The sequence below is a fragment of the Orbicella franksi genome, chromosome 7 (genome assembly GCF_964199315.1).
Source record: "Orbicella franksi chromosome 7, jaOrbFran1.1, whole genome shotgun sequence".
NCBI lineage: Eukaryota > Metazoa > Cnidaria > Anthozoa > Scleractinia > Merulinidae > Orbicella > Orbicella franksi.
The window spans coordinates 12974853-12986752 of NC_138151.1; positions in this window are offsets into that span (position 1 = coordinate 12974853).

Here is an 11900-nt window from a genome sequence, read left to right on the forward strand (position 1 = left end):
TCCAGACCTGAAATATGGAGTTCTGTGCTCCGAAGACCCGGGGGCATGTGTTTTTCAGCAGTATCGACGAATTCCAAGCGAGAACGATGATACTTTTAGCATAAAGGGTAACGGTATTTGATAAATGTCTAAGACTAGCTGCATATGTTTGCTTATTTTCTTATTAACAGTAGCAAATTTATTTGTGATCCGTAAGTCTTGGTCAAAGCTTTAATAAGAGCTAAGATACTACTGACTGCAACACCAAGTAACCTATGTTACTGTTGGATTTAACGCAGATATATTTCTTCTGTAGCAGAAAAAAGGGTAGATCGATATAGTTTAAAAAGTGTTTGAATTCCTAGCACAGTATTGCATGGCAGAACATGCTTCTTAGCAGCAATGTCAGTCACTCTACAATACAATGGCTACATGTTGTGTTTGTTATTTGCAAAGGAAGTAACGAGAACTTCAAGTGAATCGGCGTTTGTACGAAACATGTAGGGAAATATATTCCATGTATTAACAAATCCGAAAGAAAAGAGCATTTTGTAAAAGCACACAATAATGTTACCCTGTTATCTAGCTACGCTCTGCAAGGGTGAAATGATGTAAATATAATGACTTGTAACAACCCTGCGCCTTTTTAATGCTACGACAAAGTCCTAGTACGTTTTAAGTTTATTATGTTGAGTTAATCTGAAGAAACAGCAATACATTTTTAATACTGTTCACTGCAGCAATCTCAATTTTCTGGCTGCAAACACCATAATAACTGTCAGTTTTTTCGAGTTTCCGGTGGAAGAAAACACTCGCCAATGATTTATTCCCTTGCAATGTATTAAATTATCGTAACTCTTCCCTTACATAAAATATCTAAAGCTAAAGACAGCTAGTCCTTGTTTTTCGTTGAAACATTGTCTGCTTTGATTTACTCAGTATGCTCTCGAATTCTCGAATGCCAGGCCACTTAAACTGCTAACACCAAAGAGTGTTTCAGTTTCCTGCAGTTTTAAGATATACAAGACTGTCGAACACTTTTGAAATGTTGCTGTAAATAATTTATTATGATTACAGAACATATTCATTTTCTTAATATGGTTCGGTTAACCTGCGTTTTGCAATTAGTTAAGATCCTAGTGTTCAAGAATGACTCCTGTTCGAAATCCAAGATGGCGGAGCTTCCCCTAGTGTACGCCAGGAGAACTAATTAACTGAGCATGCATAATATTGCCGAGTTTACATTCTCTCCTACATCAGCAACTAAATATATTTAAGAGATAGTGGTTAACAATCTTTTCATCTCTGCATGGAAGGTTTCATTTTCAACAGAGACAGGTTAATAGCCAGCGATGAATTCGTCGAGGACTTCAAATTGGAGTTAGTTTTTCAGTTGGGACTGGAGAAAATCACTTGTTCCGCTAGCCTTTATTATTAAAGATAAACAACAGGATGCCTTTTTTCAAAATAAAATTACTTTTAGTCATCTGTGCATGTCTTTTTTAAGGCCACTACTAATTACTACAATGTTTCTCACAGATCTGAATTCGACGTATTCCGTACAGTGTACAGAACACTGAAGCTAGCACGACGATGTACAAGTTCCTCAGAGTATGCTGGCGGATTAACTTGAGAGAAGAGTGCAACTACTGTGTGCTTTAAATTCATTACCCTGGTCCCAGAGGGTTTTCTTGATTTTTCTTCTTTTCGCGAAATCAAGAGAAGAGAAAAATCAAGTAAAGCCTCTGGAACACTGCACATAGATGCCTAGCATTGAAATCTGTAGAACAGCATTTGAAATAGCATGTGAAATAGCACAAGTTGATGAAAGTGCACTGATTTGAGTCTTAAAGTTAAAATGTAAATTACCTTAGGTATGTAGCGCTTTAGGTTCGATTACCAGCCGCTCAGTGCATGCGATGGCGAACTTATTTTTGCAAAGTTATAATGTTAAGATTCTAACCTCAGTAAAAATTAAACTGTTTCCATTGTCGGATTGAAACTGAAAGTGTTATGTGGTTGTTCCCTAAAAGCAATCAAACCTCTTTCAACTGGAAGCCATAAATCAAAGTTAATCTCGCTTGTAGCCGTTTTGCATGAAAAAGCGATGCAGCTTCTTGACTACTTGGCTGTCGTTTTCGACTCGTTCCGAAATCCGACTGAAAATACGAAACATAGTGAACGGCATTCGGCCATCGACAGTCATGCAACTAAATACCGTGTGGGGTTTACAAACACGAGAGTAGATCATTGAAATGAACTTTCGCAGCATGTCAAATTTCCACATTACTCAGATATTAGCCCAGCCTGGTTACTTTGGTTAGTATATGAACGAGAAAAATCAAGGCTCTGCATTCAGCTAGTGCGAGTCCGTTTGTCCCAAAGAGGCTATCTGCTTCGCCAGCGCCTTCGCCAATCTGTATTGATGCAGACCACACGGCTACTCGGTTTGACGATCTTTGAAAGCCTTCGAAAGCTCAAGTTTTCTACGTTTAATTTTTCAGATAGTGGAAAACTGTTGCCAAATGCCATGTTAGCTAGTCAGACTGTTGCCAAATGCATTCGGGAACCAATTCGCCAATAAATATTCTCATCGATCAACAACTAATTGGCATATCGCCACAAATTACTTGATCAAGGAAATTATAAAAATCTCGGTACTTACGTTCGAATTCATCTCTGCTCAAGATCAGTTTAATTGTCGATGAATCTGCTTGTTCCTTTCCAGAATTACAGATCCCTTTATATCGCTTTAAATTTGGTTTAAATCTAAATACAATCCGAAGTCGTTCTCTCGATTCGTAAGTCGAGGATAACATACGAAGACGGCTGAATTCTCGGTGTTGCGTCGGTGTTTCTTTAATTTTTTTTCTTCAAACTGATTGTTGAATTACTGAACGCATTCATCCTCTGACGAATTCACCTGGCCTGGATGTCACCGAAAGCAAATAAGCACTGAGAACTAAAGAGCTAACTAGTAAGTTTAAAATTTGCTAATCACGAAGGTCTGAAACACGAGGTTTGTTTGTACTTTGGCCATGATGTGACTTACGTAGCTCACACTCCTGTGCTGTCAATCATCAGATGATGATTTGAACCACATCCGGTGTGTGGCCCTGAAAGAACGCGCTGCTTTTATGACCTTTTATCGCTGCTTCTACGAGTCTTTCGGTGGAAAACCTATGGCTTTCCTGCTTTTAATCTAAGGAACTAACGTTTTAGTCGGAATTGAAGATTAAGGAAGAAAGAAGAAAAAAACACTGGTTTAGGACCTCTCGAGGGGTTGTGTATATGTACGCAACTTAAGACATGCTAATCGATTGGACTAGTCGATTTGGACGCCAAAACAAGATTTTGAATGTACGCAACAATTCCATCCTTAAAGACTTACTTAGCCATCGAGATTCTGACTATTGTACCACCAAATGCAAAGTTCATTAATTGATCTAGTATTTTTCGGGAAAAGAAATCTTAAAACGCGCAGGAGTTATTGAGAAAAATAATGTTTCTTATGAAAGTTAACAAGCTGTGACAATCTCCAAAAGGTGGGAAACGACTACATCCGGTTCAAGCGCTTCTTTTCGGCACCTCTTGGTGAGATAAATGTGTCAAGTTGAGTGGTGACAGGTGGTACATGTATTCTTACACGTATCCCTTTTCGATCGAATGAAACACGGTTTGTTGCCCCTTTCAGACCATGTGATGATACTCTTTAAGAATTCTTGCTTTCAAATTTTCAAATTGTCACGTGTATGTGAATAAATAATTTACAGATGGATAAAAGAACAATTCTCTTGAGAACATCACGTGGTCTGAAAACAAACCGCCCAAGCAAAAAACGTCTATTGTTACTTAATTACCCAGGCGATTTCATATCGGCAACGAGTGCTTTTAGTTTTCGAAAGAACACAAAAGCACTTGACACTCATAGAGCGTTTTTACAACCAGATAACAATGTTAATTAATAATGTTTACGGAGCCAGTAATGATGATATAAACGCCATCAGAGATGATGACATTTACAAAAGGTTTGATTTCCAAATAACTCGGAGTGATTAAAAAAGCATTTCTTCTTTAATAAATCCGATTGGGAATTCAAAATATTTATTTCATTTTGTAAAATGAATACGAAAGCGAAAAATAGCAAATAAATGTGCAATTGTTGTTGTTTTTCTGCATTATTATTAAGGAGTTAACGTAACGAAATTTTTTTTCTGCCTTACTTTCTTTGGGAAAGATAGATTATACTCGGATTTGAGTATAGCACATGGGCTTGACGCGATCGAGTAACCAAAAGTGCATTCGTCAATGTCTAAGAATGAAATAAACTGACATCTCGCTGGCCTTGTATTTATAACTTAAAGCGGCACGTCCAGATTTATACCAAACGTTGGCAGCTGAGAGAAAACAAAAACTTACACAAACAAGATATAGAATAAATAAAATTAAATGATTCATTAACTTAACAATTTGCGCAGCTGGAAATAAGACCTTTTCTTCTCATATTTACCGGAAAGTCTTACTATATGACTTGTTTTTTAAAAAAGCAAATTTTCGTTTGGTTTAGTTGAATATTAGTACCAAGAAATTAGCGTACATTCCCATACTAGCGTTCGCATCCGTCGTTTTACCTTGAATATTAGAGCCATACTTGAATATTAGAGCCATATATCAGTCATCAGCCCTCATCGCGCAATCGGACGCATCAGGCCTTCACAGTCTCTCTCCAGCGCGAACGATCTTGTGCAGCCTTCCGGAGCTATATATATATGGATCTGAAATTTATCAGACATCACCTCTGTATTATTGGCTTTAAAACAACCACAAAGAAAGAAAGAAAGAAAATCAACGACTATTCAGGGGCACCCAATGGATCGTTTCGGTAAATTATGTGTTCGGAAGACTTTTAGCCTCCTCTGATTTTCTTAAGAGAATTGTCACTTCGAACTTAAGTGATATGAAAAATTAATGTCTGTTGGTTTCGGATTGTTAAAAATGTCGTTTTAGGTACCGAAAAAAGGTCAGCTATCATTTTCGGAAAGGCGATAAGACCTAAGGTTTCCGGGAAATGGACAAAAAAGACCTAACAAATTCGAGAATACTCAAATGCAAGTTCCCCTAGAATAACCGAACAGATAATTTTGTTTTTTTTAGCGCAACCTAGAATTAACCTACAGAGCTTTAAAAGTGCTCCAGATGGCCTAAAACCGCCGCGTTTAAAAACATTCGAGAGAAAACGGTCGTTGGGTGCCCCTCACTATTTACGTGTAAAAAAGCGGAAAAGATTAACCCGGATTACAGTGAACTTAATTTAGGCTTAAGGTTACTTCAAACCTTCGCGGGTGTACTCCAGAAAAAAATTCGTACGCGCGCTGTTTTCAAGGAAATCTCCACAAACTATATATCAACAGAAAGGCTATAAAATGTAGAACTCGATAAAATTATGTTTTGGTTTAGACTTTGCTTTCCAAACCGTCAACTCCAAAGTGACCGACTGACGTTCCAGTGAATTAATCGGGTATCAAATGCGATCGTTCATGCAAAGTAACAGTGCAGTGTTTATGACAAAGCCTCAATCTCCAAAAACGTGTCAGCATTTTCTTTTATTTCTATTGGTTATCTTTTTATAGATCTGTCAAGTTCGACTATCGAAAAATTCGCGTAACCTGTTGCGTTAAAGGCCGCCACGAGGAAAGTACTTAAAATAAGGGAATTCGCGGGCACGCTTTTGTTCCATATCTATCAGTGAATGCTCTGACCAAATTTCATGGAAAACCGTCAAATCTACATACCCTATTAATTCATTTAAAGAAAAGAGATTCTCTCGAAGAACGAGTGTGAGTTTTCGCCTTCTAAAGATTTATAAACATATCACGCCTTCACAGAGGAATGTGTCAACCGTGAAAAGCCGCGAGCCAATGAAATAACAGAACCCCTCGGACTTTAATTTTCTTGACCAAAAGAATATCGACCAATGTAGCCCCGCGAAGGGTTGAAGTAACCTTAACTTTTCAAGATGCGCAAACCGTGACGTACCTCCTTGAAACTGCGTCACCTCTATGTTCAAGGAAATAAGTCATACCAGCTGAAACCGCAGTTTGAAAAAGCGTTACAACTTCTTAAGAACATCTGTGTCGTTCTCGAAATAGAATTCCAAAATCTCAGTCGGAAACAAAAAACCCTTTTCAATGTTGTAACCACGTGACAGTGTCCACGGAGCGTATTTCAACATTGAAAAAGGGGAGAGGGGGGTTGGCTATCGACAAAAAAGACTTTTTTTCCAATTACGGACGGACGTCGATAGAAAGCGTTTGGTTTGCACAAATGTGTCAACACTTTTGTTCATGATTGTCTGAAATTGCCTTTCGACGAAAATAAATAGAAATTTCACTATATATGTGCTGAAAATATTGAAATACCATAAAAATTGCAACAGAAACCGTCTAGTTGTAGTTTAGGGCAGGATTTGGAGGCGTAAGAGCAGTGCAGAATAGTTTTCCGCAGACTCGTTTCCAGTCTCCGCGCATCAGCAACCGCTTTAGTGCGCTGCAATATTTAGTGGTCTCGCTAAGCACAAATTGAGTCCACACACGTTAGAAAACAACAAATCGTGTTTGTAAGATAATACGGCAAAGTAAAGACCCAAATTTACGTCCGTGTAGACTTTGATTCGCGAAATTTGTCTGAGTGATTTTGCTGATAACAAACCCAGTGATTGAACTCGGCAGCAGAAGTCTCATATGACACAAGCTATCGTTGACGATGCAACAGTTCTCGGGAACAGTTGCCACCCACAAAAACCCAGAATTTCTGCTTCTGTCCTTGATGTTGTTAGCAGAATATATGCCCTGAGGTGGCTTTGCAACGATTCACCACGGTTCACAATGGTTCCCAGCGATTTACATAACTCAAATAAAGAGTATCGTTTATGTTCTTTAATTGGGGATGTGAACTGTTGTGAGCCGTTGAAATGTAACGTCTTGCTCATGTGAACCTTTTTCGTATGGTTTTCCAAGGAAATTGCGCGCGGGGCAGTATGGGTCATATGATAAAACAAACTTCCGGACTGCAAAACAAATCCGTTTTTGATCGAGTGGTGCAATTTACAGCATCGTAGTTAGCAACAAAAAATCATTCCAAAGTATGAAATTAAAAAGGCTAGTTGTGAGCCATTATTGAACAAATAAAGAAGCCTGAGCTGTGTATTATACTGTGATAAATTACGACGGGCATTAGAGGGACAGAATGTTTTAGAAATGTTCACTTAATTCGTCACACAAGGGAGTGGTAACTAGATGGTTCTTATCTCGTCTCAGTCCTTGATCATTGCAATTACTCTCGTAGCTAGTTGAGAGGAAAATTTTGCTATCGCGCGCGAAGGACATTTTCTCCAAGCCAGCTTGCAGTGATGGAATCAACGGTATATAGCTTGCATTACAAATGTTTTTGTTATCATGGTTTCTTATTACTGGTAATATTGACGCTCCATCCATTTGGCGGATGGACGTTTTCTTTTCTCAGAAGGCAAAACTTCAGCTGCGGCATAAGCGAATTCCTAAAGAGCATGAGGATGAACTTGGAAACACCTACGGTAAATATTTGCTCGTCTTGAAACTCTAAGAGATATTTCAGGATTATGAACATAGGCGAAGCGTAAAGAAAGAACGTAGTCAAATTGACTTCATTTCACGATGGCCTTCATAGGCGTTCCTGCTTAATATACTGCTGAGTCCGTGAGAACTGCAAATGATCTTGAGTGGGGAATAAGACATGCAGAAAACACTACGAGCGTATGTGCGCGCCAATAGACACACACTAAGTTAACTTGTGAATCAGTTGTTGTGCATGCTTTTCTCGCAATCACAGTGCAGTTATGCAAAGCGATAGCTATTTTGTGAGCAAACGGATCCCATCTAAATAATAAGTACAGTTGGACCTCAAAGAATCTCTTTAGAACGATAAATGGTGTTCAGCTTGGCCAAGTCTACAAATATTTCATCAATGTATGGAACAGCATTCAGGCGTATTGAATCACTACGGAAACTGTAATTCGGTACAGAGTTCTGATCTCCGTAATGACTTAAGAAGTTAGCTAGTCTTGGAAATACTGCATCAAGGCTTCACTCTCTTGCAGTGCAAGCGATGTTGCATCAACCACCAGCCCAACAGGAGAATAAGAATTTATATCTGTAGCGATATTCCTTCTTCATTACTCGCTGTACTGTTGCGGGATAACTTTAATCAACGTCTTTTCCAGAATATCTTTTGATCCTAACACTCTTCATGCAAATAATGTATCAGTTTGAACATCCCTAAATGTTGACCTTTAATGCCTTCGAGTCAGAGAATAAAGATGGCGGCTGCTAAAAGCACAGCGAGGAATCACTGTGGTGTGTACATCAATTTAACTGATCAGTGTTCTAGTGCCTTGTGTACCATAACTTAAACTCGGTTGTACCTTATAAAATAATACCCAATATGTCAGCTTCTTGGGGTATCTTTTTAATTCAGGTCACAGAGTTAAAATTATTTAGATCTAAGTGACTCTATCTTAAGTCCTCGAGCATTCAGCTGAGCCACCGTTGCAGGGGCAGTCAAATTATCACGCACTGTGCTTTCTTTTACATATAATTATTTCTTGTAACTAAGTGCTCTGCTAGGCTATTGCCAAGTCATTAAAAGACATTGTTTTCATTTACTTCACCTACATTTATTTGCCTCTCAGATCCAGACCTGAAATATGGAGTTCAGTGCTCCGAAGAATCGGGAGCATATGTTTTCCAACAGCCACCACGAATTCCAAGCGAGAACGATGACACTCATGGTAGCATAAAAGGTAAATGTCTAAGACCTATATTTTTAATTATTTCCCCCTCGTTAAGTAGCAAATTTATTTGTGGCCCCCAAGTCTTGAATAAAGCTCTAATAAGTGCTAAAACACCCGACTGACTGCAAAACCCAGTAACCCATTGGATTCTATGCAGATTTACTATTTTCTTCTGTAGCAGAAATAAGGGTAGATTGATATAGTGTGAAAAATGTTTGAGCACATCCGGTACATCATTGGTAGAATATGATAGATAGATAGATAGATAGATAAATTGCTTATTATAAAATACACACCTAGCAGTCATGCGACTGAATTACGTGTGGAATTTACATGCTACATGCATGCTTCTGAGCAGCAGTGTTCACTCCACAATACATTGGCTACAGGTTGTGTTTGTTACTTGCAGAGAAAGTTACGAGTACCTCAAGTGATATATGAATATGCTGGGAAATATATTCTATATGGAACGTAAATCCAAAAGGAAAAGCCATTTTGTAAAAGCACATAGAAAATGTTACCTTTCGGTTCCCAGTTTTGAGCTATACAAGAATGTCCAAATTTGCCCTAAATAATTTGATCATAATTACAGAACATATTTCTTTTCTTCATATGCTTCGGTTAACCTGCCTCTGACAATTACAGTTGAACCTCAATTATTTCGAATTCCTCGCTATTTCAAACTGAAAACCTTTTCCCTTGGATTTGCCTGGCCTTCAGTCATTTACTGTCAGCTATTTCGAACTTCCGCTATTTCGACCTATCTTCTCTTTCCCCAAAGATTTCGAAATAGCGGGGTTCAACTGTAGTTAAAATCCTAGTATTCAAGAATGTCTCCTGTTTACTCCTGTTCGAAATCAAAGATGGCGGAGCTGTCCTGTGAGTGGGTAAAACTGAACAAGTAACTGAGAATGCGTTATATTGCCGAGTTTGTAGCGTCTCAAACGCCACCAGCTTAAAGTATTTAAGACATGGTAGTTAACAGTCAATCTATCTCTGCATAGAAGGACTTCAGTCACTATCAATATAGAGACAAGTTAGTGCAGTTGACGTAGATTCAGTAGCCTCCGACGAATTCGTCGCTTTTATCATTATAGTTAAACAACAGGATGCTTTTTTCTAAATTAAAATCACTTCTAGATATCTGCGAATTTTCTTCAAGGCCGCTAATAGTTATTACATGATAATTGCTTCTCACAGAACTGAGGTATTCGATACAGTGTACAGAACACTGAAGCCAACATGACGACCTACAAGTTCCTCAGAGTTTGCTGGCGGATTAGGTTGAGAGAGTGAAAGAGTGGAACATAGCACATAGCATTGAAACAGCACAGCGTTTGCAATAGCATTTGAAATAGAATGAGTTAACGAAAGTGCACTGATTTGTGTCTTAGGCCTATTCCAAACGTCGTGCTACTGCCGTGCCGAAGTAAATTCAAGAATAAAATTCGACTTCAGCACGGTAGTACCACGGCGTTTAGAACCACTCAATTCGGCAAGCTGAATGAACGACTACTTAGCACGCCAGGCCTTGCCGTGCCGCACGGTAGTAGCGCGACTTAGCTTCAAACGGTGTGCTCTCGCCTTGCCGAACTGGACTCATGGCCTGCTGTATCATGCCAGCTGCCTTGCTTTCTACCATTTAAAATGGTCTTCAGCAAAATAAACTTCTTCCGATCTTCGGCGCGACTGAATTAAATTCGACGTTTGAAACCACTGCCGTCATTTTGCCATGCCACTTCCCAGACTTCCGTGCCAGATTCATTTGAGTTCGGCACGGCAGTAGCACGATGTTTGGACTTGACCTTAAAATAAGATAGCTTGGGCATGTAATGCTTTAGGTTCGATTACGAGCCGCTGTTCGAGAATGCATCTGCACTCCTCTACTCCCTGTAGACCGGAGTCGAGAGAGCGGTGGAAATCGAGCCAACTCACAAAAAATGTGACCTTCACAAAATTAAGATAACTGCTGGAACAGCTGTGAGTGTGACGGCGAATGCAATCAAATGGAAATATTACTCATTTATTTTTGTAAGATTTCAATTTAAAGAATCTAAGTTAAAAACTCGGCTGTTCCTACTGTCGGAATCAGCTGAAACTGAAAATGTTACACATAAAGTTGTTCCCTAAATCAATCAAACCTCTTTCAACTGGAAACCATAAATCGTATTTAATCTCGCTTGTAGCCATTTAAAAAAGCGATACAGCTTTAAAAAAGCGAAACAGCTTCTTAACTACATGGCTGTCGTTTTCGACTCTTACCGAAATCTGAAAATAAGAAACATAGTATACAGTGTTTTTGGACTATTTTCCACCATCGGCAGTCACGCAATTGAAAGCGTGGCTTTTATAAACACGAAATTTTTCTTGAACTTAGTTTGAACTTTTGCTGCATGTCACGTTCCCACATGACTCAGATGTTATCCCAGCCTGGTTAGTACATGAACGAAAGTATCAGGGCTCTACATTTAGACCGAGTCGCGCTTTGCGGTTCCGCAGCCTCCTTTGCAGATGCTCACTTTGTCCCAAAGAAACTCAAAGAGCGTCTGCTTAGGAGGCTCTCTGCCCCGATAACCAGCCTGTTCTGCAAACAGGATACACGACTACTCCGTTTGAAGATCTTTGAAAGCCTCTGAAAGCTCAAGTTTTCTATGTTAAATTAGCTAGTCAAATCAGATTGTTGCCTAATGTAATCAGGAGACCTTCGCCACTAATTCGCATGGATGAACAAATTCGCACCGAATAACAAACTACAAATTATTACTCGTCAAGGAAAGTTTAAATCTACTTACGTTCGAATTCGTCTCCTCGAGACTAGTTAAAATGTCGATTGATCTACTGGTTCCTTTCCAGAATTTCAGATCCCTTTATATCGCTTTAAACGTGGTTTAAATCAAAGTAAAATCCGAAGTCGTTCTCTCGATCCATAAGCCGAGGATGACACAAGCAGGCGTTTGAATTCTCGGTGGCGGATCTGTATTTCTTTAAATTTTTTCTTCAAATTGATTGTTGAATTACAACGCATTCATCCTAGGGAGAATTCATCAGGCCTGGATTTCACCGAAAGCAAATAAGCACTGAGAACTAAAGACGG